This window comes from Lynx canadensis, chromosome D4, assembly GCF_007474595.2.
Source record: "Lynx canadensis isolate LIC74 chromosome D4, mLynCan4.pri.v2, whole genome shotgun sequence".
Taxonomy (NCBI): domain Eukaryota; kingdom Metazoa; phylum Chordata; class Mammalia; order Carnivora; family Felidae; genus Lynx; species Lynx canadensis.
The window spans coordinates 45,182,143-45,208,267 of record NC_044315.2 but is presented as its reverse complement, the minus strand read 5'-3'; the positions used below and the strand labels follow the sequence as shown (position 1 = coordinate 45,208,267).

Here is a 26,125-nt window from a genome sequence, read left to right as displayed (position 1 = left end):
GTTGAAGAATCATCGCCTGAAACAAAGAAGGGTAAGCCAGTGTTAGAACAGTTTTAAAGACAGGTAGGTATCCACAGTGTTTGTGGTTTTTCAGTCCTGCTGAAACTGCATCACCACTCCGAAAATTGAGATGTTAACAGATATAAATCGAACACACTCAAGTCATCTTGCAAACATTTAAAGGAGTCTGGAGAATAAGTGTATTATTTAAAATAATAACGGGGGGGAGGGGGGCGCCTGGGTGGTTTGGTCGGTTAAGCGCCTGACTCTTGATTTTAGCTCAGGTCATGATCTCCCTGTTCGTGAGTTCAAACCCCTCACTGTCAATGCACAGCCTGTTTGGGAGTTGCCCTCTCTCCTTCTCTCTCTCTGCCCCTCCCCTGCTTGCTCTTTCTCTCTCTCTCTCTCCCTCATTCATAAATAAACTTTAAAATAATAATTGGGGTTCCTAGATGGCTCAGTTAGAGCAAGCAACTCTGGATCTCAGGGTGATAAGTTAAAGCCCCATGCTGGGCACAGAGCTTACTTTAAAATATATATATAAATATATCGACAGATTGGTAGATAAATTACTTTAAACCTTGGTTTTCAAAGTCTCTACAGATTTTTTAAGAGACTGATAAATGGGGGCGCCTGGGTGGCGCAGTCGGTTAAGCGTCCGACTTCAGCCAGGTCACGATCTCGCGGTCCGTGAGTTCGAGCCCCGCGTCAGGCTTTGGGCTGATGGCTCAGAGCCTGGAGCCTGTTTCCGATTCTGTGTCTCCCTCTCTCTCTGCCCCTCCCCCGTTCATGCTCTGTCTCTCTCGGTCCCAAAAATAAATAAACATTGAAAAAAAAATTAAAAAAAAAAAAAAAAGAGACTGATAAATGATAAAATAAAACTACAGCTCTGGGATGCCTGGGTGGCTCAGTCAGTTAAGTGTCTGACTATTGATCTCAGCTCTGGTCTTATCTTAGGGCTGTGAGTTCAAGCCCTGCGATGGGCTCTGAGCTGGGCGTGAAGTCTCTTTACAAAGAAAACAAAACAAAACAACAACAACAACAACAACACCCCACCGCCCAACAAAAATGTTATTTTTAACTTGACCCAATTTTCTAAATCAAGTGTTCTTAGTTCATTTCAGTATCGTTCATTTCAGTATCTCGTTTTCTGGATATTCAAATGTCTCTTAAGTTTGATCCCAACTACAACAGATGATTTCTTCACGTACAGATATTTTATTAAAATTTTAAAACTCAGGCAGGAAGAGTGCCAACACAGATCAATTAGATAGAGTTTAACAAGGATTAATCTTTCTCAAATACTCCCATCTCTTCTCTGAAGCTTCAATTAACACACAATTTATCTCCATCTATAAACATACATTATTTAGGAAAAACTACATAAGGTAGTAAGTGAAAAGATGTCAAAGATAAATGAATATACTTAAGGACACAGATTAAGGAGAGGCTTAAAGAGGAGACGGCGAAGAATATCTCAGAACAGCTGGAGTTGACGCTTTTGCTCTTATTTTCTTCTTTCCACGAAAGAGCAGAAAAGTGGTCTTTGGCTTGGGGTCCACTACAAATTTGAATCCCATTAACATATACTAAGGGGGCACCTCGGAGGCTCAGTTGGTTGAGCGTCAGTTTGTGATCTCGAAGTTTGTGAGTTCGAGCCCCACAGAGAAGCATAAAGTACTAAGAGGAACAATGGAATATAAAACACAATCGAACATTTCAAAGAACTTAGCCCCTATTGGAAAGGAAGAGAAACGTATGCAATTCTAAATTATCAGGAAACAAAAGGTGTATGGTTAGAACCTAAACTGTCTTCAACAGAAAAGAGTTTCAGGAGGCACCGGGAGTAAAGCTTTGTCTGGGGGTAGGGGTCATCAGAGAGAACATCGAGAGCCAGGAAGCCGTGAGATAGGACTTGAGGAACGAATGGGCAGAAATCAGGCAGACACTCCAGGAGAAAGTGGAAAGCATTAAGTCAGAACACAAAACACAAAACCAGTGCCCAAAGTACCGGTCAGGAAAGACTGGCGCATCAGAGAGTCCCTAGGATACCAAAACAGTTTCAATCAGAATCAAAAAAGAAAAGGAATCCTCCAGGGGTTTCTGAGTTGGGGAACAATCAAAATTAAAATGCCAGGGGCACCTGGGTGGCTCAGTTGGCTGAACGTCCAACTCTTGATATCAGCTCAGGTCATGATCCCAGGTCATGGGATCGAGCCCTGCATCAGGCTCTGCACTGAACGTGGGGCCTGCTTAAAGATTCTCTCTCTCTCTGTCGCCCCCCCCCCCCGCCCCGGTAAAAACTGAAATGCTACTTTTGAAAGATTCTTCTGGTAGTCTCATAGCCAAAGTCAAAGCAGTCACCCAAACTAATACCTATTTCTCACTGGTCCCTATCATACAGAGCCTCAAACGTTTTCCAAAAACCCCATGCTCACTAACTGTACTAATTGTCTATGCTTTCTCTTCACTTTAAACACCTGTCCGATTCCAACTGAGGTGTTTCAAGACCCAGTTCCACAATTAAGTTTTCTTACAATTCAAGCCCTCCTTTTATCCCTTTCCTTTCCTCCACCTTCCAACTCTTAAAACTCTGTACCACCCAATTGAGCATTTAATTATATACTGTCTAGTATTATTCACTATTTTCGTGAATGTAAGTTGTCTCCTCAAGTAGATATTAAGTTCTCTGAAGACAATGATCGTGTCTTTTGATTCTCCTTCCCCACTCACCGCGCATGATAATAAGTATATATCAGATTATCGGTCCTTATCAACGACTCATGGTCCTGGAACCTGAGGAGTACTAAACGTGAGATGGAGAATAAAAGGACGCAAAGAACTAGGAGGATGAATTGGGAAGGGACAGGTTTTGCACCTAAAGACCCGAGTGAATAAAAAGCAAGATGTAAAAAGGAGGGAAAAGCGGACGAAAAAGCGTATCTGTAGGAGATGAGGAGTTCCGTGTGGGAGATATTTGCTGTGAGTTGACGGAAAGACATCCAGAGAGAATATCCTGCAAGCAAGAGGAAAGGAAAGTACTATAACTCAGATGTGAGGTTGGTCGCCAATAGCTTTGTCGTTTGAATATTTCTACAAATCAAAATACGCCGAGCCAAGTACGGCCGCACAGACGCTCTGATGCACCCTGCCCACCAGCAGAGACGACGTCTCGCCACCAAGTACAGAAGTACAAAAAGGGCCTTGCCCTTTCCATGGGTGGTGGGTGGGGAGGAAGGCTATATCCTCCAAGTATTGTCAAGGGCTCACAGAACTCTTTTTTTTTTTTTTTTAATTTATTTATTTATTTTTTTTCAACGTTTATTTATTTTTGGGACAGAGAGAGACAGAGCATGAATGGGGGAGGGGCAGAGAGAGAGGGAGACACAGAATCGGAAACAGGCTCCAGGCTCTGAGCCATCAGCCCAGAGCCCGACGCGGGGCTCGAACTCACGGACCGCGAGATTGTGACCTGGCTGAAGTCGGACGCTTAACCGACTGCGCCACCCAGGCGCCCCCTCACAGAACTCTTTTAAAGAAGTCTTCCGCCTAGAAAGTTTGAAAGCTAATGCCTGAAGTGGTACTGGACATATGGAAAATATTTCAGAACCCCAGCCATGAACTGTGGCCTTAAACATAAGCAAAGGATACCTGCAGGGAATACTTGTAAATCCGGCTTGCTCCCATACATAATCGGAAACAGGGCAGCCTCTAGTAAAGAAGCCTGCTTTCTCTGACCTTCCCAACTCTGGGCTATTCTTGACACCACATCTCAGAGATCTTCTGACCCTGAGAGCACCTTAGATTTAATCTGTTACCATCTTGCTACGTGCATCTCGTGGAACCCCATGGATCTGACCCACACTACCCATTTGGCTTGTACAACCTGTCAAATTACATCAGGTTTGTCAGTTTACTAGCTTGTTCTGCCTCTACTATGCATCACCCAATGACTTGTCTGGTTTCAGAAAGCAGATTGACTTCTGGCTCTAGCAATGGGATAGGCCACACCTGAAATGACTGCTAATGAAGGAAATTCTGCTGCATACAGCTGAGCTGAAGAGGAAAAAAAAGGGGCGGGAGGGGTTGGTGTTAATTACCCAGTGCCTGAAACAAGAAGGGAAATAACTACACTGAGGTATTTTAAGAAAGTTGTCAGTTTCCATAACCTAATAGCTTGTGTTTCGAAGTCCACATGGAAAGAGGAGATACAACCTTTAGCCTACAGGAGGCAGGGAGTTGGAACGGAGCACCCTTGAAGGGCTGCACCCTTAGTGTAACAGCTGGACTGAAAACCAACAAGCTGAGACATTAACATAAAAAATGGCAGTGACGTGGGGGGCACCTGGATCATTTCAAGGGCTATTCCTCCAACACATAACCCAAATGGTTCACACGGAAAAATGAAGTAAAATACTCTCCTCTAAAAAAGGAGTTCGGGGGGCGCCTGGGTGGCGCAGTCGGTTAAGCGTCCGACTTCAGCCAGGTCACAATCTCGCGGTCCGTGAGTTCGAGCCCCAGCTCTCTGTCTCTCAAAACGAATAAATAAACTTTAAAAAAAAAAAAAAGAGTATGGCATGATGGAAAAGAAGAGGCAAGTTTGGAAAAGAGCCAATCTCCAGAATCAAAGCATGTCATCATTGAAATTATTGACCCAACAGATAAGAAGTTGTCCTAAACACTCACCAGAGAGATCAGAGTTACAAAATATAAAAAGAAATTTCAAAATCGGGTTGTATCAAAAGAAGTGGCCTTCCTTATGTTTATCAAGTGTTCCTAAAGGAGTTTAATTTTAGAATGGCCCTTGGAGAAGTGGTTGATTCCAGGACTAGACTAAGAAAATGTAACATAAGTCTGGAGCATCTTATGATGCCAAAAGTAGGGATGTGTTCAAAAAAGGATGTCAACTTGTTGAAGGGGCCTAAGAGCCAATTTTAAAGTGTTCCCAATGGCCAAATAAATATCCCCTGAGTCCACAGAGGCATAGCTAGATAAATAAGCAAATAAAAAAGAAGGCACAGCTCTTCCTTAGAGAAAAATTCCAATTAATAATAACGCAGAAGCAACGAAAGAAAGAAATCATCACCATTAGACAGACACCACAGGAATAACTGTCACAGGCAAGAGCTGCTGGTGGATAAGATTAGTGGACAAAAGTGTGAGGACAAACAGGACAACTGGATGGTCTCAAAGTATCTCCTCCAAGAAATGTGTTAATTACAAAAGAAAAAAACCAGTAACCGTGATGTAGAAAAACCCAGGATGTATCACATTCGCCGAGTATTGAGTAGTGAAGGTTAATATCACCAGTAATGACACATACCAACATCATGTACTCCTGATATGATACGGGAGAAACACTACTTCTGGAGTATCCTTACCAAAAAATGCACAAGCTCAGTCTAATCATGAGGAAAGACCATGTACACCCAAATCGAAGGACATGTTACAAAATACCTAACCAGGACTCTTCAAAAATGTCGGCGTTGGGCGCCTGGGTGACTCAGTCGGTTAAGCATCCAGGTCTGGATTTCGGCTCGGGTCATGAGATCGAGCGCCATGTTGGGCTCTGCGCGGAGAGCCCAGAGACTGCTTGGGATTCTCTCTCTCCCTCCCTGCCCCTCCTCCACTCACGTACACACTCTCTCAAAAATAAATACATAAATAAAGTGTCAGCATCAAGAATGTTGAGGAGACCGAGAAACTGGCACAGACTGGACGAGCTAGGTAACGTGACACAAGTGCCACCAGAGATCCTAGAATGGATCCTGGAACAAAAAAAAAAGGACATTAGTGGGAAAACTGCGAAGCCCGAATAAAGTCTGCAGTCCGGTTAATGGCACTGCACCAACGTTAATTTCTTAGTTTTGGTGGCTGTGCTATAGTAATGAACATAAGATGTTAACACTAGGGAAAGCAGAGTGAAAAATATACACGAGCTCTCCGTACTAGTTTTCTTTTTTTTGTTGTTTCTAACAGCTTTTTTGAGATATAATTCACATACCATTCACCACCTGTGTACAATTCGATGGTTTTCAGGATACTCCCAAAGTTCGGCAACTATCATCATAATCAATTCTGCAACAGTTTCATCACCTCAAAGAGGAACCCCATAATCATTCATCACTCATTTCGCTCCAGTCTTCCCAATCCTAGACTACCATAAATCTACTTTCTATCTTCATAAGTTTGCCTTTTCTAGATCTTTTCTATAAAGGGGATCATGTAATATGTGGTCTTTCATTATTGGCTTCTTTCAATTAGCAAATTGCTTTTAAGGTTCATCTACATCATAGCATGTACTGCTACTTGTTCTTTTTAATCACTAAATACGATTCCATTCTATGTATATACCTCTCTGCACTATTTTTTGAAACCTTTCGAAAGTTATTTATTTTTTACTTATTTTTTTGAGAGGAGAGTGAGCGAGCAGGGGAGGGGAAAAAAGAGAGAGAAAGAGAGAGAATCCCAAGCAGTCTCTGTGCTGGCAGAGCCCGATGCGGGGCTCGATCTCATGAACCGTGAGATCTTGACCTGAGTGCAAGTCAAGAGTTGGATGTTTAACCTACTGAGCCACCCGGGTGCCCCTGAAAGTTATTTCAAAATAAAAGTTTAAAAATAGGAATAGAGAGAGAGAGAGAAAAAAAAGAACTACTTAAAGAAATAATGGCGAAGAAATCCCTAAGTCGATGAAAGACATTAATTCTCTAAGCCCTCAGCAAGAAAAATAAGTTTCCATTCACATACATTATAAGATGGCTATTTAGCACCAAAGGCAAAGAGATAATGTTCAAAGCCAAATGGGAAAAAAAAGAGAATATCAAAAAATAGAGACTATCTGCAAAGGACCAATTTAGAGTAACAGCAGACCTCAAAATTAACAAGACCAGGGACCATGCAATAACATCTTAAAGGTGCTGAGGAAACTATCAGCCTACAACACTAAATCCACCATTCACTAGTAAGGGCAAAACAAACAAGAATAGATAAAGTAGATGGAACACCTAGGTATTATGGACATAGAGCATATGAATATTTACGGACAAATTGCTGTGAACATCTTGCTTAGTTCATCTATGAGTTTTGGAGAATATACCCATTCTAAGTGCTTACGTTATGCATATTTTATTGCCGACTGTGTTTCTCGGGGAGAATGATATTTTTGCCATGTCATGCGTCCATGAGAATCTTAGCAACACTACACAGCACAGATTAAGAAGACTCTGGGCAGTGTGGTCCACTCGAAAGAGCACACGATTAGAGTTCAAAAGCCCCAGGCTCTCCCATTTGGTAGCTGTGTGACTACGGCAAAGTCATTAATCTCCTTCAATCTGTTTCCCCAGCTGCAAAACGGAAATAATACTAGAAACACCTGCTCTGCGTATAGCACAAGGTTAGCAGTAAAGGCAATGTTGAGACAATTGTATGCAAACGTGCTTTGTACGCTGTAAAAGATGGTTACTGCTGTTATAGCTGAAGGAAGAAATAATGAATCCTCGTGCCTTAGGAATGACTTTGTTCCTTCACAGAGGAACATCAGATAGCTATCTTCTAATTTTACTTCCAAAAGCTATTTCTAGAAATTCCTGGGAACAGCCTACTCCTTTTGTCCCGATGCTTTTTTCCAACAGAGGGAAAGCTTTACATATATGTATGTATGTGTGTGTGTGTGTGTGTGTGTGTGTGTGTGTGTGTGTATATATATATATATATATATATATATATATATATAGGCAATGAAAACTGCCTTATTTGCCCTTTTCATAATGAAGGTAAAAGAAACTGTCTTCACAATTAAAGCACTCAGGTCATCATCATGCACTGAAGTCCTCTTAAGCTAATTCAGCACCCACAATTCATAAAACAGGATGCTTCTGTTATGAAAATACAATAACAGGGGATAAGAGGGAGTTTAAGCAGACACAATCAATGGAGCAGAAACAATGAGAAAAATAACATTCTTTCTTACCCTAATAATATGGGGTTAAAGGTTAGAAGCATAAGAAAATGACTAGCCCAGGTTTATTTAGGCAATTTTGCAGTCTGTCAATGCCTGAGACTAGTTTATTATCAAGGCAGTGTCCTAGAAAATAAGTGAGGTATATACTAACTTGCCTTTTTAAAAGTCCTTTATAATCTAAAGGGCAGTAATTCCAATGATTTCCTATGACAATTGCTCAATTTCTGTCCTGTTCAGGGCAAATAATGTAGAAACACGTATCTAAATCCCAAACTGTGGCTCAGCAAATGTAAAATATTTGTACTTGACGTGGTAAGGTTGCCCTCCTGTTAACAGTCCTTAACCTCTCCAGGCCATCTCCAAAAGAAGCGCGCCAGAGACCTTTCAAATTATTCTGTATTTCGGAGAAAGAGTTGGGCGGTTTAGAGCGCAGACCTGTCATTCTAGTATCTGAACAGGAGGGGCTTAGAATTGTGTGAGCCACACAAGTAACAACAGAGAGGCATTTATCAAACAGACTGATCTAGACTCTCCCTCCAAGGGACTCACTTCTCAATGGCCAGGGATTTTAGGTTTCTCTTTCATTTCCCCCTGTGAGAAGTCGAAGCTTCCCTGAGATACTGCCCTATAGAGAATAGTCTCTTCCGATGCAAACTCCATTGATTTCTCTGCAGGAACAGAAAGAATGACACAAAGAGCTCCCCGCAGGGACGTTCACTTTTCAATTTTGCTAGATTCTGTCCGGATTAATTATCTATTTCATGTTGGGCATTCTTCTGGCATGAACTAGCAAACGCACAGTAAGAATGTGTCAGAAATATTCTCTGACAACAAAATGATTAGTTCTCTCTTCCCCTCCACATAACCAGAGGGAATTTTTTTTTTTAAAGGTCAGTTCCTTCCACTGTTCAGGAGAAATGGAGGTTAGAGTTCAAGGTAGTAAAGAAAAATAACAGGAATTCGATCAAAATAGCTTAAAATCCAAAAAAAAAAAAAACACAAGAAACAAAAAACCAAAACCCAAATTGTTAAAAAAGCTGTTCAGCAGACACGAATCTGAAAGCAAAGCAAACGCAGTGTCTTAGCAGCAAAAGTAAAATATCGCCCACCTACATTTTATTTTTTTATTATTTATTTATCTTAATGCTTATTTTTGAAAGACAGGCTGAGCGCGAGTAGGGGAGGGGCAGGGAGAGAAGGAGACACAGAATCCCCAAGCAGGCTCCAGGCTCTGATCTGTCAGCACAGAGCCCGAAGTTGGGCTCGAACTCACCAGCTGTGAGATCATGACCTGAGCTTAACTGACTGAGCCACCCAGGCGCCCCATCACCCACCTAAATTTTTAAAAGGGCTAAAGTGGGGGGGGGGAGCGGCTGGGGCTCAGTCAGTTGACCATCAACTTTGACTTCAGTCATGATCTTGCAATTCGTGGGTTCAAGCCCCTGCATTGGGTTCTGTGCTGACAGCTAGGAGCCTGGAGACTGCTTGGGATTCTGTATCTCCCTCTCTCTCCGCCCCTCCCCCCGCTCAAGCTCCCTGTCTCCCTCCCTCCCTCCCACCCTCTCTTTCTCCCCCAAAAATAAAAATAAACTTTTAAAAGTTTTAAAACAAAAATAAATAAGGGCTAAAGGGATTAATATGAGTGCACTGTGTAGAGCTTGAGAAGTCATTTAGTGCCATTTCACATTGAAAAATCAACAACGTGCTACGCATCAAAAATAATTGATGGATTAAGCAGTCAGTACAGAGGCTCTAAAAACATCTTCCAGAACAATTTTAAGCAGCACACATGAAACGTTTGGGAATACCTATTGAGTTTAGTCCCCTTTACAATGATGGAGTTCCACGAAGACACCTGAGTAACCAACGTTGCCGTTACTGAAACACGACCAAACTACATGTTCACTGAAAATGATTCTTCTATCTTCCTCCACCCCCTCTATGTATCCACAGATTTGCGGATAATACAACTGACGAGTTCTTTGTAGATAACAATCGTGAACATCAGTCTTGCGTGCCTGAATTAAACAGATTCGTCTACAACTTCCTAAGAACAAGGAAGAAACATACTTCAGACCCCTTTCCGAAGAAACAACCAACCTCCTGTTTCATAAAAACTAAAGGCAGGGGCACCTGGACGGCTCAGTTGGTTAAGTGTCCAACCGCGTCTCAGGTCATGATCTCGCAGTCCATGGGTTTGAGCCCCGCGTCGCGCTCTGCGCCGACAGCTCAGAGCCTGGAGCCTGCTTCGGATTCTGTGTCTCCCTCTCTCCCTGCCCCTCCCCAACTCACGCTCTGTCTTTCTGTCTCTCTCAAAAACAAACAAACATATACAAAAATTTTTTTTTTTTTTTTAAAGATGCAGTTTCTAAATTTTTTTTTTTTTCAACGTTTATTTATTTTTGGGACAGAGAGAGACAGAGCATGAATGGGGGAGGGGCAGAGAGAGAGGGAGACACAGAACCGGAAACAGGCTCCAGGCTCTGAGCCATCAGCCCAGAGCCCGACGCGGGGCTCGAACTCACGGACCGCGAGATCGTGACCTGGCTGAAGTCGGACGCTTAACCGACTGCGCCACCCAGGCGCCCCTACAAAAATTTTTAAAAATAAAAAGGTAGAGACTCAACGTTACCCCACCCCAACCTCTTTTCAAACCTAATTTGTCCATGTGCATCAGAAATGTGAGCGCACTAAATAATAAAGATTAAGATACAAAAAAACACTTCTCACAGTGTGGTTTACAACATGAACAATCAAAACAAGAGAGTGAATAATTTGAGTATCCTACAACAGGAAATTTACTACGTTACAGCCACATGTTCATTCAATTCGATGTGAGAAGTAGACACATGACTTGGTGCCCACGGTGAACTACTAGATGAAGAAACGGATTAAAAAAGAATATATAATACATCCCTTTAACATAGTATGATCTCTTTTTTGTTAGATACATATCACTGAGGTTTAGAGGTGGTTTTTAAAATCGTTTCCTCAGTTAGAACTTATTTATGACTTTCCTACTACATACATATAATACCTGAGTATTTTAAAGGAAATACATAGCCATTTTATGGATTTGAGTCTTAATCATTTTTCCATAGTTAACATTAATATGATTCTTCCATTTCCCTATAGTTTACATAAAGAAAAAAAAAAAAGATTTGGGGCTCCTGGACAGCTCAGTCGCTTAAGCTTCCAACTTTGGCTCAGGTCATGGTCTCACCGTTCGTGGGTTTGAGCCCCGCATCGGGCTCTCTGCTCAGCGCAGAGCCCACTTTATATCCTCTGCCCCCCCCATGCCCTTCCCCCCCCTTTCGAAGATAAATAAGCTTAAAAAAAAGATTTATTTTCCTATGACACCTAAAATTAGTGTATTTTTAAAATGATATTTGGCTAAGTGATCATTCTTTGGTAAAAACTAACATTCATGTTTCTTCTTTCCACACCACTCAATTAACATTTTACAGGGACACTTGAAAGCTTCCTATATTCTTATCCTACAGAATGAAGCCAAACGTCTTCCACCACACGTGGGAAACCTAATATAATTCCAAACATTTTCTTAAACACCCTCACTGCCAGGCATGATTATCACTCCTCCTCCCGCAAAGCATAAGCCAGGAATTAACACCTATTCCCGCCACATCAACTAAAAGTATGGCTGGTGATAACTGTACAATCCATAAACACCTGCCAGGAAAATAATACTGCACAAAGCTGGAAAACTTCTGAGCGGACGGACTAAAGAGCCTCCTGTAGGTTCTCAAAGCAAATAATAGCCAGTGGCACCTTCAGAGTTTAGATTTAACATGCTACAACGGGGATGAGCCTTGAAAACATTAAGCTGCATGAAAGAAGCCAGTCACGAAACACCGCATATTATATGACCCCGTGTATACGACACGGAAAGCAGGCAAACCTAGAGAGACTATCAGCCAACTCCAGGTTCGAACCTTGCCTCTGCCACTAACGGGCTGCATGAACTTCAGTTTCCTTATCTGCAAAATGAAGGACAGTATTGGTATTAAGTCAGGATTTGCCAGAGAAACAGAACCAGCAGGAGATGATGGGTGGATGGATGGATGGATGAATGGACGGACAGGTGGACAGACAGACAGGGAGAGAGACAGGAAACAATGTGCTGCCAAGCAAGCTGCAGAACCAGGAAAGCTAGCGTTATAATTCAGTCCAAGTCCATGGGTCTGAGAACTAGGGAGCCAGTGGTGTAAGTCTCAGAGTCCGAAGGCCCGAGCACCAGGTGCTCCCTCGTCCAAGCACGGAAGACAGCTGTCCCAGGTTAAGAAGAGAATTTGCCCTGGGGCGCCTGGGTGGCTCAGCCGGTTAAGCTTCTGATTTCCGCTCAGGTTATGCATCTCACAGTTTGTGAGTTCAAGGCCCTCATCGGGCTGACAGTGCAGAACCTGCTTCAGATCCTCTGTCTCCTCTCTGTGCGCCCCTCCTCCCTCCAAAATAAATAAACATTAAAAAAAAAAAAGGAGCGAGAGAGAGAATTTTGCCCTTTCTTCACCTTTTTGGTCCACTCCCAGCCCTCCATGGGCTGGACACTGCCTCCTCACAGATCAGTGAGGGAGAATCTCTTTTCTCAGTCTGATTCAAATGCTAATCTTTACCAGAAACACCCTCCCAGTTATCTGAGCATCCCATTGGTCAGTCAAGTTAACACATAAATCTAGTCATCACAGCATTATTACCAACCTCACAAGGTTACTAGGAAGATGTCTGTAAAAAGACATAAGAGTGGCTGTAAAAAGACCTGAGTGGCTCAGTGGGTTAAGCGTCTGACTTCGGCTCAGGTCATGATCTTGTGGTTTATGGGTTCGAGCCCTGCGTCAGGCTCTGTGCTGACAGCTCAGAGCCTGGAGCCTGCTTCAGATTCTGTGTCTGCCTCTCTCTGACCCTCCCTCATTCATGTTCTTTCTCTGTTTCAAAAATAAATAAACATTAAAAAAAAAATTTTTTTTAATAATAAACGTTTAAAAAAATTAAAAAAAAAAGATGTAAGATAGTTCCTGGCGAGGCATAAGCGCTCAACTAATGTTCACTTTTGGCATCAGCATTAAGATTACGTTCTGCTTTTAACTTGGGTAGTTTTCCAAAGATGGACCAGACATTCGACCCCGGTCCATTTTCAGCACTTGCGTGGCCACCACTCTGCTTCCGACTTTAACCAGCCCTCTTCTGCGTCTGACGGGGATGGGAACACAGGGGGTTCGTGTGGCCTCGGCTTCGTCCACCTGAGCTGGCTGTGCGTACCATCACACTCCCATCGTACTGTTTGGACAATGCTCCCAGGCAAAGAAGAAGTAATGGTACTTCAAAAGCTCTCCTTTCTCCTTCACGCTCTTTTCCCCTCGCTCTTTCATAGCGGACGTCTGGCTGCTAGAGTCGGGGGCTGAAGCTAACACAGTCCCACGAGAGGAAAAGAGGAACCTCAGCCAGCTGACTGCGTCCACCGAGGTTGGCTTTACCTTTCCGATGACTCTATGCAGCCTAACCTCCAGGCTGGGGGCAGAAGGCAGGGCTGGGCAGAGCCTCCCTGGGAGAGTGTGTATGCATTTCTCCACAGTGGCTGCTGAGTTTCAATCCTCAGAAACCTGGTGCAACCACAGATATCTAGATGCGGTACATGGGGCTGCGAGGAGAGCACCCAACACAATCACTGAATGGCCACATCCTCGCCTGGCGTCCCAGAAGGTAACCCAGACGTGTCTATATGAGTGTAGAAGGTTTCGAGGCCTTCACGTTACTCCTTACCACAACTTCCCACCCTAGGCTACGAGAAAGTAAATGTCAACGTAAAGCTTTTCTTGCAATAATAATAATAATAATAATAATAATAATAATAATGTGTTAGATTTCCTTGCGTTTCCTCATTTGCTACAAGGTGTCATATCCTTTATTCTCGGCTAACTGTCACCAAATCCTCAGTAATGCCTATTACCTACGTTAGCAGATGTAAAAGGCTCACTTTGATATGTAAGAATAAAGAATTAAGTTACAATGGTCAATCGTGTTTTCCAAAATAAATGAAGACATGTATGAAAACGTCGTATCCTGTGCAGAAAAAAGTATAGGTAAATCAACACTCCCACTTAATGCAGGTAGGAGTTCAAAAGGGAGAAATATTTATGGATGGTCATTTATACCCTTGGGTCAGCGATTCCATTTGTAAAAACTTATTCTAAGGACTTTAAACACTAGAGATATGTACTAAGGTTTAGATCTAAGGACAATCATCATAGCCCTCTAGATGATAGTAAAAACTAAGAGACAAACAAAACACCCATCAATAAAAGGTTGGTAAAAGTGTCATACATGCAATGTACAATGAAATACTATTTAGCCACTAAAATTTGTATACATGGGGTGCCTGGGTGGTTCAGTCAGCTAAGCATCTGACTCTTGATTTTGGCTCAGGTCATGATCTCACAGTTCATGGGTTCGAGCCCCACATCGGGCTCTGTGCTGACAACGTGGGGCCTGCTTGGGATTCTCTCCTTCCCTTTGCTCACTCATGCTCTCGCGCATGCTCTCTCTCTCTCTCAAAATAAATAAACATAAAATAAAATAAAATAAACATAAAATAAAATAAACATAAAATAAAATAAACATAAAATAAAATAAAATAGTGTATACATATTGCCAGAAAGAGATATATGCAATATATTCAGAGGAAAAAAATCAGATCATATTAAACAGTATGCTCAATACACTCTCATTTTTAAAAATATCTATAGATATACAACCCATCTAGAAAGAAAAAGGTGCAAAATTATATAGCAAATTGTTTACATTAGATTTATCTCTGGATAGTGACATCATATGCATTTTTTGGTTACACATTTTATGTATCCATATTTTCTGATTAAAAAATTTTTTTTTAATATTTCTTTATTTTTGAGAGAGAGAGAAAGAGAGACAGAGTGCAAGCAGGGAAGGGGCAGAGAGAGGGAGACACAGAATCTGAAGCAGGTTCCAGGCTCTGAGCTGGCAGCACAGAGCCCAATGGGGGGCTTGAACTCATGAACCGTGAGATCATGACCTGAGCCGAAGTCAGATGCCTAACTGACTGAGCCACCCAGGCGCCCCCATATTTTCTGATTTTTGAATAAACATGCCATGCAATAAAAAAAAAAATACTTTAAAACCTCAATACACATATTTCAAAAAGTAAAAATTCATTGAGAGAGTGGAATACAAAACGTGAAATCATAACTTTCCTGGACAATTAGAATGTCTCACAAACGAACTGGCACCAAATCTACTAGGCCAACTCCTCTGTTCAGAACTAGGACTAGAAAGAAATACAGAGAGCTTATTACATCCCCAAAGTAGCTCACAGGAACACAACCATGGAAACCAATATTCACAGCAAGTTATCACGTTCAAATATAGAGGGATGCTTTGGGAGAAGGAGAGAAGAAGCCGAGGGGTAAAGAAGTTTCATAAAGGAGGAACAGAAACCCATCATTTAACTTCACGATGAACCGGGAAAGGCCTCACTAATAACAACAAAAGTTTTACTAGCATTCTTAGGTTACCTCAAATTCACTCAGCTTGTTCCAAAGCAATGTATAGTCCTGCTTTGTAGAATTCATCACAACTGCAAACAGGGAGGTGGACCACGAACGGTTAAACTGCCCATGTGCTCGGGGCCCCGACCTAAGAGGAGAGTTTCCCGAGGGTATGAACTAGGTCTGTCCTTTACATCATTCTGTCTCTAGCGTCTAACAGTGCCTTGTGCACAGTAGGCACACAAATTTTAGTTGAATAAACAAACATGAATGAATGAATAGAAACAAAAACAGGGTATCCTTTCCTCCACGGGGTTGGCTCAGAAAGCAGACTGTCTTGCTTGGCTCAAGGATGCATGTCACTTGTAACCAGAATCAAGTCCCTCTTTAACACTGTTCTGCAACTGCTGACTCTAAACCCTAGCCACTTCTAAGTGGTTCTTGAGTTTTCTGTGGCTAAAAGGAAATGCTCTTGCTTGCTAAATCTCTAAGCCATTCTCCTTCAGCCCTTTTATTTATCAAGTGGCAGTTGGCTATGTCTCCCCCGCCTTTGGGGTAGGAGGGGACAAGGGGGTAGGGATGGGAAGATGAGTGAGAAGAATTGATTACGTTATAGGACAAAATACAGAATAAAAGGCAAGGAATTACCCTTGCATTTAAATCCCAACTCTGCCCTGTGGCTCCATATGCCCTTGCAAAAATTACTTATACTCATGGGTCTTAGCTCCTTCACATATAAAATAAGGACAAGACCACCAACCTCACAGAGACGGTGTAATAATGAAATGAAATAAAGTGTGTTACGCTTAGTGCTGTGCCTTGACCGCAACAGGCGCTCAATAAATGGCACAGTTGTTTTCTTTGTCTTTGTGGTTATTACATAATGCTATTTGCTCCTAAATTACTCATTTAAAGGCAATTCCTCTAAGTGAATGCTATATCCTAGTTTCTTTAAGTCAAGTCCTTGTTCTTGCAACGCATTTCCAAAAACCATATATAACAAAAAACCTGAGAAAAGGGATCGTCCTTAACAGACCTCTTCATAAAGATGGCGTGTGATGGCACCTTTGAAAGACATCTTAGTAGGGGCGCCTGGGTGGCGCAGTCGGTTAAGTGTCCGACTTCAGCCAGGTCACGATCTCGCGGTCCGTGAGTTTGAGCCCCGCATCAGGCTCTGGGCTGATGGCTCAGAGCCTGGAGCCTGTTTCCGATTCTGTGTCTCCCTCTCTCTCTGCCCCTCCCCCGTTCATGCTCTGTCTCTCTCTGTCCCAAAAATAAGTAAATGTTGAAAAAAAAAAAAAAAAAGAAAGACATCTTAGTATATGTTACACTGGAGCAACCTCTAATCCAGTGCCCTATAGACATGCCTGTTTGTACATCTCTACTGGTTAAAAAAAAAAAAAGAGAAAGAAAAAGAAAAATTAGCATACCAGCATATATGCACATTTATTCACATGTTATATACATGAACTCTAAGAAGGAAAATACTAGGCAAAGTTAATTTGAAACAATTGTTCTTAATAAAAGAAAAATGTAGGGCCGCCTGGGTGGCTCAGTCAGTTAAGCATCTGACTTCGGCTCAGGTCATGATCTCATGGCTCATGAGTTCGAGCCCCGTCTCAGGCTCTGTGCTGACAGCTCAGAACCTGGAGCCTGCTTTGGATTCTGTGTCTCCCTCCTTCTCTGCCCCTCCCCTGCACATGCCCCCTCTCTCTCTCTCTTTCTCACTCTCTCTCTCTCAAAACTAAATAAACATTAGAAAAAAATGTAAAACATCTTTAAGTTCAATGAATTTGAACCTCTATGTAATACAGATTTTTTTCAGAGACACTTCCAATCTCCGTACAAAATACTGTAAGTAACTCAGGAAACAACAGATGTTAGCAAGGATGTGAATTCGATTTATCTCTGGAGAGTGACATCATCCTCTTGTGCACTGTTGGTGGGAATGCAAACTGGTATAGCCACTCTGGAAAACAGTGTGGAAGTTCCTCAAAAAATTAAAAATAGAATTACCCTACAACCCAGCAATTGCACTACTAGGAATGTATCCAAAGGATACAAAAATGCAGATTAGAAGGGGCACATACACCCCAATGTTAATAGCAGTGCTATCAACAAGAGCCAAATTATGGAAAGAGCCCAAATTTCCATCAACCAGTGAATAGACAAAGAAGATGTGGTATATATATACAATGGAATACTATTCAATGATGAAAAAGAAAGAAGTCTTGCCATTTGCAACAATGTGCATCGAAGTAGAAGGTATTATGCTAAGAGAAATCAGGCAGAGAAAGATAGATATCATATGATTTCACTCATATGTGGAATCTGAGAAGCTTAACAGATAATCATAGGGGAAGGGAAGGAAAAATAAGATAAAAACAGGGAGGCAAACCATAAGAAACAATTAAATACAGAAAACAAACTGAGGGTTGATGGGAGTGGATTCGTGGTGGGTGGGGGATGGGGAAAATGCGTGACGGGCATTGAGGAGGGCACTGCTGGGTGTTGTATGTAAGTGATGAATCACAAGAATCTACTTTTTTTTTTTAATTTTTTTTTTCAACGTTTTTATTTATTTTTGGGACAGAGAGAGACAGAGCATGAATTGGGGAGGGGCAGAGAGAGAGGGAGACACAGAATCGGAAACAGGCTCCAGGCTCCGAGCCATCTGCCCAGAGCCTGACGCGGGGCTCGAACTCACGGACCATGAGATCGTGACCTGGCTGAAGTCGGACGCTTAACCGACTGCGCCACCCAGGCGCCCCACAAGAATCTACTCTTGAACTATACTGTATGTTAGCTAATTTGACAATTAAAAAAAAAAACAATTTATCCAAAGCAGAAAAAAAAATACTATAAATAATATTATCTGCCAGCAAGCACATGAAAAAACACTCAACACCATTAAATCAATGGGAAACTACAATCAAAACTACAGTGACATACTTCATATCCAATAGAATGACTACATTAAAAAAAGACGATTAACAAATGTCGATGAGGATGTGGAAAAATGGAAGCTCTCATACAATGCTGAGAAGAATGCAAAATGGTGCAACCACTTGGGAGAACACTTTGGCAGTTCCATGAAAAATCAAAAAGAGTAAGCATATGACCCAGAAATCCCATTCCAAAGTATCCATCCAGAGAACGGAAAACGTAAGTCCGTGCAAAAACCTGTGTACAAATCTTCAAAGCCGTATTCAAAATAGCCACAAAGCAGAAATAATGCAAATGTTCATCCTTTGATGAATGGATGAATAAAGTTTGCTGTAGCCATGCAGTGGAATATTATTCAGCCACAAAAAGGAGTGAAGTTTTGGTTATGCTTGAAATGTTGTGCTTGAAAATGTTGTGCTAGGTGAAAGAGGCCAGACACAAAAGGCTCTATATTGCATGATTCCACTTACAAGAAAAGTCCAGACTAGGCAAGTCTGTAAAGAAACAAAGTGGTTGCCAGGGACTGTGCTTTTCCCACAGGCAATTGAGAGTGACTACTAATCGGCACAGTTTCTTTGAGAGATTGTACTCATTTCCTGTGGCTGCTGTAACGAATCACCACAAATTTAGTGGCCTAAAATGACAGAAACGTATTATCTTACAGTTCTGAAAGCCAGAGCTCAAAGAAGTCTGACAAAGCTAAAAATCAAGTCATTGATTTCCTTCCTTCTGGGGCTTCTGGAGGAGAAGCTATTTCCTTGCCTGTTCTAGTTTCTGGAAGCTGCCTGTATTCCTTGGATCAGGATGTCCTCGTCATATCACATTATCTTTGGTCCCTCGGCTTCACATCATATTCTTTCTCCTTGTCTCCTTCTTACAGGGACAGGTGTGGTTAAATTTAAGGCACCACCAAGATAATCTGACATAATCTACCCATCTCAAGATCCTTAACTTATTAATCAGATATTCAGAGTCCTCTTTATTACACAAGGTTATATTCATAGGTTCCAGAGATTAGGACCTGAATATCTTTGGAGGCCATTATGCAGCCTACCACAGGAATGATTTTGAAATGTTCTGGAGTATGGTAATGGCAGTCGATGCACAACTTTGTGAATATACTAAAAATCGCTGAATTATACACCTTAACGGTCAACTTTATGGATGTGGATTGTATCTCAATAAGGCTGTTATTTCATTTATTTCCTTAAAAAGACACTGTTGTCAGAAAATGATAGCAATTAAATTGTTTCAAAAAAAAGACAAATGACTTGTGTGTAGTTGCGCTTAGGCATTACAAAGGGAATAAAGAAATTCCATAAAGTCATGGTTAACAGTGCTTCAGATAAACTTTTCAACAACCCAGACCCAGAATCATCATGTCCAATAAAATAACACAACTACATATATATACATACATACGTATATGTATATATGTATGTATATACATGTATATATATACACACACACACACATATAGGACATGTATATATATGTGCATAGATGTATAAATATACATCCTATATATATATATATATATATATACACACACACACATATATATACATATGTGTGTATATGTATATTTATATAGGACATATATATATACATATACACACACACACATATATATATATGTCCTATATATATACATATACACACATATATATAGTATATACACACACATTCCACACACATATAAATATATGCAAAATGACTACATACATTTGTATATATGTATGCATGTATGCATATATATCTCCTATAAATTCACTTAGCTGATATGCATAAACTGTAATGGACTGCCATATTGTAACAGAGGAGAGATGATGCTACTTTGTGATGATGAAGCCATTCTTCATTGTGGAACTCTCCCTCTTCCTTTAGAATACCTGGCTACTTTAGGTGACACATGGTCATCTGATGAGAAGTATAAGAAACCCATTAATCTACATATTAAATATTATTAAAGCTTAATTTCTCTTTTTGAGATAAAAGATAAATAAGAAACATTCTAGTATCTTCTTTCTATACCTCATGGGTAGGCTTGCACGCAATCCACTTGAGAGATTGCTGCTCTTGCCACTGGTCCCAAACATCACTACACGTCATCACACTGGGGAAGTCATTAAAAAACAACCAACCAACCAAACAAACAAAAAACAGCTTTCGCTTCGTCTCTAGAGATTCTGATTTAGTAGCTCAGACCTCCCACAAACTTTTGAACACTCTACATACTAAAAACTATCACCACTCATTTTTCTGTGAAGTCCTTAACTTTCATAAAGTAGCTAAGCCAAACAAGTACAAGCGAAGGAAATATACCCCAACTGAAGTTTTAAGTATAATATAATGAAACAAAGTCAATGATACTTTTTTATTTGACCTGTATTTCGACCATGTCAAACCAAAGTCATTTCATGTCAATTTGCTTAAGTAAGTTACTTTGTCAAATGACCACTTGCGTAAGTAGAGGCAATGTGGCATGGCTCTGAAGCAGAAAGAATGGTACCCCTGAGACTATCTTACCCATTCATGCTGAATTAGAACCTAGGTCAATACATTCCACCTTGCTATCGTGAGAAAAATTAAGCCAAGCTTTTCTTAAAGGTCAAAATCCAGACCATGTGACTTGTAGTACGAACTCATGGAAATCATAAAATAATATATACTCAAAACATGAAAAAAAGCTTTAGAATGACATCCAACTAACAGTACCGTCCACAAACGAACAAATCCTTTACTGTAGAGAGTCTCCCAAACTTAAAACTAAAGAATTACAACAGAATGCATATATTACCTCTTCTAAATACAACTTCCAGAATTGCAGGCGTGTTAGAGACGTATGGAGTAATTCTGTACCGTTGTGGAGACTTATCAAATTCTTACTGTCGTCATTCCAAATATTTCTTAAGCAAGTTAACCACCTTTCACCAATACGTGATTTTAGTCATCCAATCAAGGTGAAGTCTAATACGGAACCGGTGTTTCCAGAAATGAGCCTCTTAGCGATATTTTATCTTAGGCAATGAGAGGGTGAGATACTTCTGTTTTTATCCGTACGTTTACATGGCACAGAGATGAGTTTAAGCACCACAGATAATAATCCCATTTTTGATCAAAGTTTAATTCTGGGTCACTTAAGGGTAACACTGAATAAAATCTTTTTCAAAACAAACCTTTTAAGTTCTTGGAAGGCACCCAAATGATGCTTTCAGTAAGATCTCAAACATCCAGAAAGCCTTTCAGACATTAATGCTATTTAGTCTACTACCCTGATTCAGTAATTCCCTCTCTACACCCCATGTCCCCATTTACCCCCTAAAGGAAAACTCACCCCTTGTATAAGCTTAAACCAATATATTTTACTCATTGGAATGGTGGAATGGTACACAGCCAGCATCATTTTAGTCACGTCATTATTTCCAGCTCAGTGGCATTTATTCAGATGAGCACAATTCGCAACCACTGAGCCCAGCTCTTCTGATGTTAACTGGCATCATTGAAACCCTCCCAGTGTCCAACTTGTTTGATCTTTTAAAGAATGCCCTGGGTTTGTGACCGAGAGCCGGAAACTCACGGCTGGATACCCCGAACAGCGTTCATGTTCAGTCACAGACTACTCACATCAGTTAATAATCCTCAGAGACCATGATTCCAGTACAAGAGAGAAAACTTTTCACACCCAAATTCTTTACACACAAAAATAAACAGAAAATTGGATTAGGATAATGTAGAGGGGGGCCAGGGGAGCTCCTAAATGTGGTAACTTCAGACGTTGAAATCACAAGTTTTTCAAAGTATTTTTAAAAGATCATAGCATTAAAGGGCAGATAGCAGAGGAAAGGGAGCTGAAGTATAAAAGCAAAAACAAGGGAGGTGGGTGGGGTGCTGGGAGAACTGGGTGATGGGGACTAAAGGGAACACTTCTGAGGAGCCCTGAGTATGCACAGAACTGTTGAATCATTATATTGTACACCCGAAACTAATAGAACACTGTATGTTCACTACACTGGGATTACAATAAAAACTTAATAAAAAAAAAAAAAAAGAAAAACAGGATGTTAAATTCCAAGACCTCAAATTTCAATTTTCCTTATTATAAGTTTTGATATAGTGCTCAATGTGAAATGATCTCCAAATATTTCTTAAAAACAAAAAAAAGAGAGAGAGAGAAAGAATAGTGGGAAGCTTAACTCTTTTCTAAAGAAAAAACGCCAATATTTTTATTTTCCCGCCCATTTCACACATCTGTGGGCGTCGAATAGTATTCCACCGTACAAAAATATAAATAAATAACACAGTTAAATATTTATTTTGAAAATGAAAAACCATACTGAAAAATCTACTTACGGGGTGACCAAGTAAATGTTATAATATCCCACAAATGTTTAATAAAAGGCAAGTTCCTGCTGTCCTTTTAAAGTTAAAAATAAGGCCAAACTACAACCACAAGTGCAAAGGGTCATTGTGCAGGATATAAAAAGCTCAGCATGGAAATAGATTCAACAAATGTACAAAAAGCGTTTTCATGCCCAGAAAGAACTGAAGGCATCAAAAAACATGCCCCAACTACAAATAACGCAGAGCCCGGTTCAAAAAGACCAGCAAATTCCTTCCCTAATGCACGGCAAATTAAACTTAATCAAATCCTCTGCAAGGTTGAACAGGCAATCCACCTTTAAATGTCCCCACAAACAAAACGTAAGAACAACAAAAGCGGTTCCAGGGTGTAATAAATACTGAATCCACAGTAGGCGACAGAATCCTTACTGTACACAGCTGAGAAAACCTGCCGTGGGACAATGGATCACATTTCCATATTAAATTATATTTATCACGCTGAAAAATGCTTCAACAAAATACAGGATTTCTATTGGCCACTTCTGTACCACACTCACTCCCTAAAACCTTTCAAACCTGCTGAGTCCCATTGAAAATCGTTCCCACCCCATGGTGCTCCGAAGGAGCCGTTAGACAAAGAGCTGGGATGATGAGAGAGGGCAGGACAACTACCTTCCCCCGTGATTTCAGAAAATAAATCAATAAAAGAGGATAGAATAGCCAAAACATAACCTTGGCATAGGGTATTTCCGGGAAAATCACTGCTGTGACAAATGGCCTGAAGTGAACTCTTCCAGCGGTCAAGAATCCCCAGGAAAGGCCCCTCCCCTCCTTATCTATTGCTCAATTGTACAATACTCCGCTTTGAAAATACGACACCCTCTTGGAGCTGGGCGAGATGAAAGAGCTTTTCTTCATGATCCTGCAACGCCTATTAATTTTTGCTACAACAGACTCACAGCTGATTAAGAAAACAGAGGGCTAGCACTGCCTCACATTCCCATCTCAAGACTCGAGAGAGAAAATGTTAAAAGTGAAGGAGTCCTCCTTTTCAGGACAACGTATTGATTTTCATTGCCGCGCATACTGTGGCGGGCCCCCCCCCCCCCCCGCTCCCCAACTGCAGGCAATTTGTTTAGACTGGAAGTTATTTTCCTCCTTGAAACAGCAGCAATGCTAGGAGATTCCAATGCACGTACTGGATTATCTCCCAAAAATATTATGACTCATTCACCACCTCGCCGAGCACAGGTTTAGAAATCAGTGGCTTATGTCACAAAACAAACTGTCCCAAAGTATAACTCACACTTGTATCACCATTGGGAAAGCAACATGATCGAATGGGAAATGCACAAGACTTACAGTCAAACCGCATTCAAATCTCCATGTTACCACCCATTTCTGTGTCAATTTAGACGCTACTTAGACTCTCTACCCTCATCAGCAAATCACCTATAGTATAAGGTTATTACGGAGTTTAATAATGGATGTCAAATGCCATATATGGTAACTAGCATTAAAATATATAGCTTTTATAGCTTTGTTTTATTAAAGTATAACATACTACAAAAAGTACAGACCTTAATTGTAGAATTCAATGAACTCTGGCAGATGTATACAGTTAAAACCACCGCCCCAATCAAGATGGACAGACCATGGAAATAGAATGTGAACCACATATTCGATTTTAAATCTCCGAGGAACCACAGGAGACAGATGAAATTAACTTGAATATATTTTATTTAACCCAATATACCCCAAATATTATCATTTCAATATATACTGATTTTTAAAATATTAGCAATGTGGTATTTTACTCTTTTTTTTTCATAAGGCTTCGATGGGCTGTATATTTTACATTTACAGCATATCATAATCTGAATGAGGCATATTTCAAGGGCTTACTAGTCATATGTAGCTAATAGCTACTGTATTACCAGTGCGGATATGGACCACAGTCCAGGAATGTCCTTAGTCCCCTTTCTCTATCCTCCACTTCCCCACCCCAAATCAACCACTATGCTGACTTCTGTCCCCATAGAATAATTTTGCCTATTCTTGAATTTCATAAAAATGCAACGTGACTGGCTTTGTGACTGGCTTCTTTCACCGAACATGTTCTCAAGATTCATCCGTGTTGTCCCAAGAAGCAGGGTACATTCCTTTTTATTACTGCATAGCATCGCACTGTACAAATATGTCACAATCTGTTCACCCGTCGACCAGCTGATGACCATTTGGGTTGTTTCCAGATACATTACCATTAATAAACCTGAAATGAACATTCTTGTACAGCGGAAATGCTGGATCATAAAGTAGGTTTATGTTCATCTTTACCAAAAAACTGCTGAATACTCTTCCTCAGTGGTTGCATCATTTTATATTCCTGACAACAACGTAGGAGATACTCACACCTTCTCTAATATCGGGTATTGTCGGTCTTTTTAATCTTAGTGATTGCAGTGGGGTGTATGTTTCCAGATGACCAACAAGGTTGACCTTTTTCCATGGTGACCAGCCGATCATAGTGGTTTGGACAGATGAAAGGAGAGTTGTTACAAAGACAAACTGAGATCGCTTATATGAAATTACTTGTAATATTAAAATAAGGGACACCCTTGGGGTGCCTGGGTGGCTCAGTCGGCTGGGCGTCCGACTTCGGCTCAGGTCACAATCTCACAGTTCGTGGCTTGGAGTCCCGAGTCGGGCTCTGTGCTGACAGCTCGGAGCCTGGAGCCTGCTTTGGATTCTGTGTCTCCCTCTCTCTCTGTTCTTCCCCTGCTTGCACTCTTTCTCTCTCAAAAATAAATAAAGATTCAAAAAAATTAAAATAAAATAAAATAACATAACATAACATAACATAACATAACATAAAATAAAATAAGGGACATCCTTGCAAGGACTACCTGAGTCAGGCAGGTCATGTAAATCCAGAAGCCAAGGAACAGTAGCAAATTAGAGCACATGCTCGTCTAAAGGAAGTTGCTACGTGCTACTTAGCACCAAGTGGTCATTGCCATATGGTAAAGCAGGCCAGGTACTTCAAGATGTTCCTGATTATCAAGAAAGAGTAGATAGCCGTCTTTTTCTTTTTCTTTTTCAAGATTTTTCTTTTTAATGTTTATTTATTCTTGACACACAGAGAGAGAGACAGGCATGAGTGGGGGAGGGGCAGAGAGAGAGGGAGACACAGAATCCGAAGCAGGCTCCAGGCTCTGAGCGGTCGGCACAGAGCCCGACACAGGGCTCGAACTCACAGATCGTGAGATCATGACCTGAGCCGAAGTCGGACGCTCAACCGACTGAGCCACCCAGACGCCCCTCTTTTTCAAGATTTTAT

The 26,125-nt window shown here is 41.0% G+C and overlaps 1 protein-coding gene across 2 annotated transcripts in view; it reads right to left on the bottom strand.

Moving 5' to 3' along the window:
* The window catches only part of FOCAD (focadhesin), a 316,407-nt gene that overhangs the window by 128,618 nt on the left and 161,664 nt on the right, over nucleotides 1-26,125 (bottom strand). The window lies entirely within an intron of this gene.